The 10,430-nt window shown below is 52.3% G+C and overlaps 1 long non-coding RNA gene across 1 annotated transcript; it reads left to right on the top strand.

Moving 5' to 3' along the window:
• The first annotated feature begins 591 nt into the window (after positions 1–591).
• On the top strand, positions 592–7,492 carry LOC119955156. Its single transcript, XR_005458398.1, has 3 exons — positions 592–649; positions 2,866–2,901; positions 7,462–7,492. It is a non-coding gene; the product is annotated as an uncharacterized LOC119955156 (long non-coding RNA).
• The last annotated feature ends 2,938 nt before the right edge of the window (positions 7,493–10,430 follow it).

The raw sequence follows: 10,430 nt of genomic DNA, 5'->3' as shown, positions 1-10,430 counted from the left end.
GCCTTCCCCCACCGGGATTCGTCTTTACAGTACCGTCGGGGCCCTCCAATCGGCCCTTAAACACCTTTGTCGCAGGAGCTGCCAAATGTGCGACTTAGCTGGTCATAGCCGCAACCGGAAGTCCGGAATGTCGGATCTCTATCCAATGGGAATGTTGGATCTCTCTCCAATGGGAATGTTGGATCTCTCTCCAATGGGAATGTTGGATCTCTATCCAATGGGAATGTTGGATCTCTCCAATGGGAATGTCGGATCTCTCTCCAATGGGAATGTCGGATCTCTATCCAATGGGAATGTTGGATCTCTATCCAATGGGAATGTTAGCACTACTGCCTCACAGCACCAGATTTGATTCGGATAAATTGCCTCTTCGTGTCCGAAGTTAGTTGGGGTTCTGCGGAAGAGGCTGGGGAACTGGGGCTACGGGGGATGCTCTATAGGAGAGTTGATGTGCTGAATCGCCTCCCTCTGCACTGTAAGGATTGTAACGTGGTCTCCATGGGGAATTCCGGGATCTACATTGATGCAGATTGTGACTGTGTGCCTGATACAATAAAGCATTAACATAAACAATGTCTCTACAGAATAAGACCGATCGCCGTGGTCTCCGATGTACAACAAGTGCAGGATACTGAACGGTCAGACGAGGGTAAGTGACAGAGCATCACTGTAGAAGTCCGTATACCCTGGCTGGATTTACTGCAACTTATTAAAGATTGAGAGGATGTTGAGAAAATGAGGTAGCCAATGTGCAAAGATCTGAGTCATCGTGAGCAGTGTATGTGGAAACATAGAATCACAAAGTGATTGCTCGAGATTTGGCATGGAGTTCCAAACCACATATCCCTCGGTTAGTCCACACTGGGAGCACTGTGCACAGTTCTGGTCTCCATATCCCTCGGTTAGACCCACACTGGGAGCACTGTGCACAGTTCTGGTCTCCATGTCCCTCAGTTAGACCACACTGGGAGCACTGTGCACAGTTCTGGTCTCCATATCCCTCGGTTAGTCCACACTGGGAGCACTGTGCACAGTTCTCGTCTCCATATCCCTCGGTTAGACCCACACTGGGAGCACTGTGCACAGTTCTGGTCTCCATGTCCCTCAGTTAGACCACACTGGGAGCACTGTGCACAGTTCTGGTCTCCATGTCCCTCAGTTAGACCACACTGGGAGCACTGTGCACAGTTCTGGTCTCCATATCCCTCAGTTAGACCCACACTGGGAGCACTGTGCACAGTTCTGGTCTCCATATCCCTCGGTTGGAACACACTTGGAGCACTGTGCACAGTTCTGGTCTCCATATCCTTCGGTTAGACCCACACTGGGAGCACTGTGCACAGTTCTGGTCTCCATATCCCTCAGTTAGACCACACTGGGAGCACTGTGCACAGTTCTGATCTCCATATCCCTCGGTTAGACCCACACTGGGAGCACTGTGCACAGTTCTGGTCTCCATATCCCTCAGTTAGACCACACTGGGAGCACTGTGCACAGTTCTGGTCTCCATATCCCTCAGTTAGACCACACTGGGAGCACCGTGCTCAGTTCTGGTCTCCATATCCCTCGGTTAGACCTTAATGGAGGGAGGACATTGATGAAGCAGCTGAAGATGGTTGGGCCTAGGACCCTACCCTGAGGAACTCCTGCAGTGAGAACAAAGAACAAAGAACAAAGAAAATTACAGCACAGGAACAGGCCCTTCGGCCCTCCCAGCCTGCGCCGATCCAGATCCTTTATCTAAAACCTGTCTCCTATTTTCCAAGGTCTACTTCCCTGTGTTCCCGCCCATTCATATATCTGTCTAGATGCCTCTTAAATGATGCTATCGTGCCCACCTCTACCACCTCCGCTGGTAAAGCGTTCCAGGCACCCACCACCCTCTGCGTAAAAAACTTTCCACGCACATCTCCCTTAAACTTTCCCCCTCGCACCTTGAAATCGTGACCCCCTTGTAACTGACACCCCTACTCTTGGGAAAAGCTTGTTGCTATCCACCCTGTCCATACCTCTCATAATTTTGTAGACCTCAATCAGGTCCCCCCTCAACCTCCGTCTTTCCAACGAAAACAATCCTAATCTACTCAACCTTTCTTCATAGCTAGCACCCTCCATACCAGGCAACATCCTGGTGAACCTCCTCTGCACCCTCTCCAAAGCATCCACATCCTTCTGGTGATGTGGCGACCAGAACTGCACGCAGTATTCCAAATGTGGCCGAACCAAAATCCTATACAACTGTAACATGACCTGCCGACTCTTGTACTCAATACCCCGTCCGATGAAGGCAAGCATGCTGTATGCCTTCTTGACCACTCTATCAACCTGCGTTGCCACCTTCAGGGTACAATGGACCTGAACTCCCAGATCTCTCTGTACATCAATTTTCCTGACAGGGATGCTTGACCGCCAGTGGGCACAACCATCTTCCTCTGTGCCAGGGGAACGTTTCCCCCCCTGATTCCCATTGACTCAGCTTTTGCTGGGGTCTCCTTGATGCCACACTCGGTCAAATGCTGCCTTGATGTCAAGGTCAGTTCCTCCCACCACTCCTCTGGGTTTCAGCTCTTTTATCTATGTTTGAAATAAGGCTTCACCATCATTAGATTAAAATTTGTCTTTGGGCCTGTCAGAGGCTACCCACAGTGTCATGCATGATACAATATGGTGGCTTGGTGCCAATTTGAAAACAGTCTGTAAACTCAGCCCAAGGTCAAAAGCTGAGATATAAGGAACATTTTCTTTCTGGAAAAAACTCCATAAAGTCATGACGTCAGGTGGTGAGACGGACTTTGAATATTCAACAACCATCTTGCTATTCAAAACAATAATGCGGAGTAAATCTTGTCCACATTTGCCTTCCAGGTGACGATGAAGGACAAGGAAATTACGTCAATATACGTAAGTCCCAGGACTTTGCGACATGGAAAATCATAACAATAGCTTCTATTCAATTGGAGACAGCGGGCCATGGGGAGAGAGCGGGGCAGTGGGATTAGTTTGGGGATTGATACAGGGCTATGGGGAGAGAGCGGGGCAGTGAGATTAGTTTGGGGATTGATACAGGGCTATGGGGAGAGAGCGGGGCAGTGGGATTAGTTTGGGATTGATACAGGGCTATGGGGAGAGAGCAGGGCAGTGGGATTAGTTTGGGATTGTTACAGGGCTATGGGGAGAGAGCGGGGCAGGGGGATTAGTTTGGGGTTGATACAGGGCTATGGAGAAAGCGGGGCAGTGGGATTAGTTTGGGATTGATACAGGGCTATGGGGAGAGAGCGGGGCAGTGGGATTAGTTTGGGGATTGATACAGGGCTATGGGGAGAGAGTGAGGCAGTGGGATTAGTTTGGGATTGATACAGGGCTATGGGGAGAGCAGGGCACTGGGATTAGTTTGGGATGGATACAGGGCTATGGGGAGAGAGCGGGGCAGTGGGATTAGTTTGGGATGGATACAGGGCTATGGGGAGAGAGCAGGGCAGTGGGATTAGTTTGGGATTGATACAGGGCTATGGGGAGAGAGCGGGGCAGTGGGATTAGTTTGGGATTGATACAGGGCTATGGGGAGAGAGCGGGGCAGTGGGATTAGTTTGGGGATTGATAAAGGGCTATGGGGAGAGAGTGGGGCAGTGGGATTAGTTTGGGATTGGCACTGGGCTATGGGGAGAGAGTGGGGCAGTGGGATTAGTTTGGAGATTGATACAGGGCTATGTGGAGAGAGCGGGGCAGTGGGATTAGTTTGGGATTGATACAGGGCTATGGGGAGAGAGCGGGGCAGTGGGATTAGTTTGGGGATTGATAAAGGGCTATGGGGAGAGAGTGGGGCAGTGGGATTAGTTTGCGATTGATACAGTGCTATGGGGAGAGAGCGGGGCAGTGGGATTAGTTTGGGATTGATACAGGGCTATGGGGATAGAGCGGGGCAGTGGGATTAGTATGGGATTGATACAGGGCTATGGGGAGACAGTGGGGCAGTGGGATTAGTTTGGGGATTGATACAGGGCTATGGGGAGAGAGCGGGGCAGTGGGATTAGTTTGGGATTGATACAGGGCTATGGGGAGAGAGCGGGACAGTGGGATTAGTTTGGGATTGATACAGGGCTATGGGGAGAGAGGTGGGGCAGTGGGATTAGTTTGGGGATTGATACAGGGCTATGGGGAGAGAGCGGGGCAGGGGGATTAGTTTGGGGTTGATACAGGGCTATGGAGAAAGCGGGGGCAGTGGGATTAGTTTGGGATTGATACAGGGCTATGGGGAGAGAGCGGGGCAGTGGGATTAGTTTGGGATTGATACAGGGCTATGGGGAGAGAGCGGGGCAGTGGGATTAGTTTGGGGATTGATAAAGGGCTATGGGGAGAGAGTGGGGCAGTGGGATTAGTTTGGGATTGGCACTGGGCTATGGGGAGAGAGTGGGGCAGTGGGATTAGTTTGGAGATTGATACAGGGCTATGGGGAGAGAGCGGGGCAGTGGGATTAGTTTGGGGATTGATAAAGGGCTATGGGGAGAGAGTGGGGCAGTGGGATTAGTTTGCGATTGATACAGTGCTATGGGGAGAGAGCGGGGCAGTGGGATTAGTTTGGGATTGATACAGGGCTATGGGGATAGAGCGGGGCAGTGGGATTAGTATGGGATTGATACAGGGCTATGGGGAGACAGTGGGGCAGTGGGATTAGTTTGGGGATTGATACAGGGCTATGGGGAGAGAGTGGGGCAGTGGGATTAGTTTGGGATTGATACAGGGCTATGGGGAGAGAGTGGGGCAGTGGTATTAGTTTGGGGATTGATACAGGGCTATGGGGAGAGCGGGGCAGTGGGATTAGTTTGGGGAATGATACAGGGCTGTTAGGAGAGAGCAGGGCAGTGGGATTAGTTTGGGATTGATACAGGGCTATGGGGAGAGAGAGGGATTAGTTTGGGGATTGACATAGGGCTATGGGGAGAGAGTGGGGCAGTGGGATTAGTTTGGGGATTGATACAGGGCTATGGGGAGAGAGTGGGATTAGTTTGGGGATTGACATAGGGCTATGGGGAGAGTGGGGCAGTGAGATTAGTTTGGGGATTGATACAGGGCTATGGGGGGAGAGCGGGTCAGTGGGATTAGTTTGGGATTGATACAGGGCTATGGGGAGAGAGCGGGGCAGTGGGATTAGTTTGGGATTGATACAGGGCTATAGGGATAGGGCAGGGCAGTGCGATTAGTTTGGGGAATGATACAGGGCTATGGGGAGAGTGGGGCAGTGGGATTAGTTTGGGGATTGATACAGGGCTATGGGGAGAGAGCGGGGTAGTGGGATTAGTTTGGGGATTGATACAGGGCTATGGGGAGAGAGCGGGGCAGTGGGAATAGTTTGGGATTGATACAGGGCTATGGGGAGAGAGTGGGTCAGTGGGATTAGTTTGGGATTGATACAGGGCTATGGGGAGAGAGTGGGATTAGTTTGGGGATTGACATAGGGCTATGGGGAGAGAGCGGGGTAGTGGGATTAGTTTGGGGATTGATACAGGGCTATGGGGAGAGAGCGGGGCAGTGGGAATAGTTTGGGATTGATACAGGGCTATGGGGAGAGAGCGGGGTAGTGGGATTAGTTTGGGGATTGATACAGGGCTATGGGGAGAGAGCGGGGCAGTGGGAATAGTTTGGGATTGATACAGGGCTATGGGGAGAGAGTGGGGCAGTGGGATTAGTTTGGGATTGATACAGGGCTATGGGGAGAGAGTGGGGCAATGGGATTAGTTTGGGGATTGATACAGGGCTATGGGGAGAGCGTGGGGCAGTGGGATTTGTTTGGGATGGATACAGGGCTATGGGGAGAGAGCGGGGCAGTGGGATTAGTTTGGGATTGATACAGGGCTGTGGGGAGAGAGTGGGGCAGTGGGATTAGTTTGGGGATTGATACAGGGCTATGGGAAGAGAGCGGGGCAGTGGGATTAGTTTGGGGATTGATACAGGGCTATGGGGAGAGAGTGGGGCAGTGGGATTAGTTTGGGATTGATATAGGGGTATGGGGAGAGCGTGCGGCAGTGGGATTAGTTTGGGATGGATTACAGGGCTATGGGGAGAGAGCGGGGCAGTGGGATTAGTTTGGGGATTGATACAGGGCTATGGGGAGAGTGGGGCAGTGGGATTAGTTTGGGGATTGATACAGGGCTATGGGGAGAGAGTTGGGCAGTGGGATTAGTTTGGGATTGATACAGGGCTATGGGGAGAGAGTGGGGCAGTGGGATTAGTTTGGGATTGATACAGGGCTATGGGGAGAGAGTGGGGCAGTGGGATTAGTTTGGGGATTGATACAGGGCTATGGGGAGAGAGCGGGGCAGTGGGATTAGTTTGGGATTGATACAGGGCTATGGGGAGAGCGGGGCAGTGGGATTAGTTTGGGATTGATACAGGGCTACGGGGAGAGAACGGGGCAGTGGGATTAGTTTGGGGATTGATACAGGGCTATGGGGAGAGAGTGGGGCAGTGGGATTAGTTTGGGGATTGATACAGGGCTATGGGGAGAGAGCGGGGCAGTGGGATTAGTTTGGGATTGATACAGGGCTATGGGGAGAGCGGGGCAGTGGGATTAGTTTGGGATTGATACAGGGCTACGGGGAGAGAACGGGCCAGTGGGATTAGTTTGGGGATTGATACAGGGCTATGGGGAGAGAGTGGGGCAGTGGGATTAGTTTGGGATTGATACAGGGGTATGGGGAGAGCGTGGGGCAGTGGGATTAGTTTGGGATGGATTACAGGGCTATGGGGAGAGAGCGGGGCAGTGGGATTAGTTTGGGGATTGATACAGGGCTATGGGGAGAGTGGGGCAGTGGGATTAGTTTGGGGATTGATACAGGGCTATGGGGAGAGAGTTGGGCAGTGGGATTAGTTTGGGATTGATACAGGGCTATGGGGAGAGAGTGGGGCAGTGGGATTAGTTTGGGATTGATACAGGGCTATGGGGAGAGAACGGGGCAGTGGGATTAGTTTGGGGATTGATACAGGGCTATGGAGAGAGAGCGGGGCAGTGGGATTAGTTTGGGGATTGATACAGGGCTATGGGGAGAGAGTGAGGCAGTGGGATTAGTTTGGGTATTGATACAGGGCTATGGGGAGAGAGTGGGGCAGTAGGATTAGTTTGGGGATTGATACAGGGCTATGGGGAGAGAGCGGGGCAGTGGGATGAGTTTGGGGATTGATACAGGGCTATGGGGAGAGAGTGAGGCAGTGGGATTAGTTTGGGATTGATACAGGGCTATGGGGAGGAAGCGGGGCAGTGGGATTAGTTTGGGATTGATACAGGGCTATGGGGAGAGAGTGAGGCAGTGGGATTAGTTTGGGGATTGATACAGGGCTATGGGGAGAGAGTGGGATTAGTTTGGGGATTGACACAGGGCTATGGGGAGAGAGCGGGGCAGTGGGATTAGTTTGGGATTGATACAGGCCCTATCGTTACTGATGAAAGTCTCTCTTTATCTCACACAGAAAGTGAGGTGGAGGATCGCACCTACCTGTGAGTATGCTGTTGCACTATCAGTGTTCGTAGAACGTAGAACGTAGAACAGTACAGCACAGAACAGGCCCTTCGGCCCTCAATGTTGTGCCGAGCAATGATCACCCTACTCAAACCCACGTAACCCGTATACCCGTAACCCAACAATCACCCCATTAAGCTTACACTACGGGCAATTTAGCATGGCCAATCCACCTAACCCGCACATCTTTGGACTGTGGGAGGAAACCGGACCCGGAGGAAACCCACGCAGACACGGGGAGGACGTGCAGACTCCACACAGACAGTGACCCAGCCGGGAATCGAACCTGGGACCCTGGAGCTGTGAAGCATTGATGCTAACCACCATGCTACCGTGAGGCCCCTAACCAATCAGTTCCTGACCAATCAGAGAGTACCTTGTTGGTGGCTGAGGGAACAAGGTTGCGAATCACCCCATTGTTGGCACCATTGCCTCTCGAGCTGACCCCGAGATGCTTCTTGATGATATATCCGCCAACACCACTTAGACAGCTTCCTTCCCATTCACTAACAATCCCGGGCCCCACCTCCCGGTCTCCTCATCCCCTCGGATATACTCATCTATTCCCTCCTAACTCAACTACCCCACACCCCAGCTCACTGACCCACACTGCATCCCAATCCGACAATGCCACCATTTTCAAATTCTCATCCTTGTTTTCAAACCTCTCCAAGGTACAACCCTCCCTATCTCTGTAACCTCCTCCAGCCCTACAACCCTCCCTATCTCTGTAACCTCCTCCAGCCCCTACACCCCTCCCTATCTCTGTAACCTCCTCCAGCCCTACAACCCTCCCTATCTCTGTAACCTTCTCCAACCACTACATCCCTCCATATCTCTGTAACCTCCTCCAGTCCCTACAACCCTCACTATCTCTGTAACCTCATCCAGTCCCCACAACCCTCCCTATCTCTGTAACCTCCTCCAGCCCCTACAACCCTCCCTATCTCAGTAACCTCCTCCAGTCCCTACCACCCTCCCTACCTCTGTAACCTCCTCCAGCCCCTACAACCCTCCCTATCTCTGTAACCTCCTCCAGCTCCTACAACCCTCCCTATCTCTGTAACTTCCTCCAGCCCCTACAATCGTCCCTATCTCTGTAACCTTCTCCAGCCCCTACAACCCTCCCTACCTCTGTAACCTCCTCCAACACCTACAACCCTCCCTATCTCTGTAACCACCTCCAGCCCCTACAACCCCCCTATCTCTGTAACCTCATCCAGCCCCTACACCCCTCCCTATGTCCGTGACCTCCTCCAGCCCCTACAACCCTCCCTATCTCTGTGACCTCCCCCAGCCCCTAGAACCCTCCCTATCTCTGTGACCTCCTCCAGCCCCTACAACCCTCCCTATCTCTGTAACCTCCTCCAGCCCCTACAACCCTCCCAATCTCTGTAAACTCCCCAACCGCTACAACCCTCCCTATCTCTGTAACCTCCTCCAGCCCTCCCTATCTCTGTAACCTCCTCCAGCCCCAACAACCCTCCCTATCTTAGTAACCTCCTCGAGTCCCTACAACCCTCACTATCTCTGTAACCTCATCCAGTCCCGACAACCCTCCCTATCTCTGTAACCTCCTCCAGTCCCTACAACCCTCCCTATCTCTGTAACCTCCTCCAGCCCCTACAACCCTCACTATCTCTGTAACCTCATCCAGTCCCCACAACCCTCCCTATCTCTGTAACCTCCTCCAGCCCCTACACCCCTCCTTATCTCTGTAACCTCATCCAGTCCCCACAACCCTCCCTATCTCTGTAACCTCCTCCAGCCCCTACATCCCTCCCTATCTCTGTAACCTCCTCCAGTCCCTACAACCCTCACTATCTCTGTAACCTCATCCAGTCCCCACAACCCTCCCTATCTCTGTAACCTCCTCCAGCCCCTACAACCCTCCCTATCTCTGTAACCTCCTCCAGCCACTACAACCCTCCCTATCTCTGTAACCTCCTCCAGCCCCTACAACCCTCCCTATCTCTGTAACCTCCTCCAGCCCCGACAACCCACCCTATCTCTGTAATTTTTCCAGTCTCTAAAACTCTCTCGATCTCTATAACCTCCTCCAGCGCCTGCAACTTTCCCTCTTTCTGTAAACTCCTACAATCCTCTAAGACCTCTGCCCTCCAATTGGGGCCTCTCCGTACTCCCTGGATCCCATTGCTCCACCATTGGTGGTCGTACCTGCGTCTGCCTAGTGAGGGCCTGAGAGTTTGGAATTCTCTCGCTGCGCCTCTCCACCACTTGCTCTCTTCCTCTCACTCTCGTTCTCTCACTCCGCCTTGAGACAGACCTTGAAACCGTCCTCTTTGATAGTGTGTGTTTGAGAGAATGTGAGAGTGTGTGTGTGTGAGAGTGTGTGTGAGAGTGTGTGTGAGTTTGTGTTTGAGTGTGTGAGTGTGTGTTTGAGTGTGCGAGTGTGAGAGTGTGTGTGTGAGAGTGTGTGTGTGAGAGTGTGTCTGAGAGTGTCTGAGTGTGTCTGAGTGTGTGTGTGTGTGTGTGAGAGTGTGTGTGAGTTTGTGTTTGAGTGTGTGAGTGTGTGTTTGAGTGTGTGTGTGTGAGAGTGTGTGTGTGAGAGTGTGTGTGTGAGTGTGAGAGTGTGTCTGAGAGTGTCTGAGTGTGTCTGAGTGTGTGAGAGTGTGTGTGGGTGAGAGTGTGTGTGGGTGAGAGAATGTGTGTGTGAGAGAGAGTGTGTGTGAGAGTGTGTGTGTGTGAGTGTGTGTGTGTGTGAGTGTGTGTGAGTGTGTGTGTGAGAGTGAGAGTGTGTGAGTGTGTGTGTGAGAGAGTGTCTGTGTGAGAGTGTGTGTGTGTGTGAGAGTGTGTGTGTGAGTGTGTGTGTCTGAGTGTGAGAGTGTGTCTGAGTGTGTCTGAGTGTGTGTGTGTGTGAGAGTGTGTGTGAGAGTGTGTGTGAGAGTGTGTGTGAGA

This window comes from Scyliorhinus canicula, chromosome 20, assembly GCF_902713615.1.
Source record: "Scyliorhinus canicula chromosome 20, sScyCan1.1, whole genome shotgun sequence".
Classification (NCBI taxonomy): Eukaryota; Metazoa; Chordata; class Chondrichthyes; order Carcharhiniformes; family Scyliorhinidae; genus Scyliorhinus; species Scyliorhinus canicula.
Note: the sequence above shows the minus strand (reverse complement) of the source record. Positions and strands in the feature narration are given on the sequence as shown.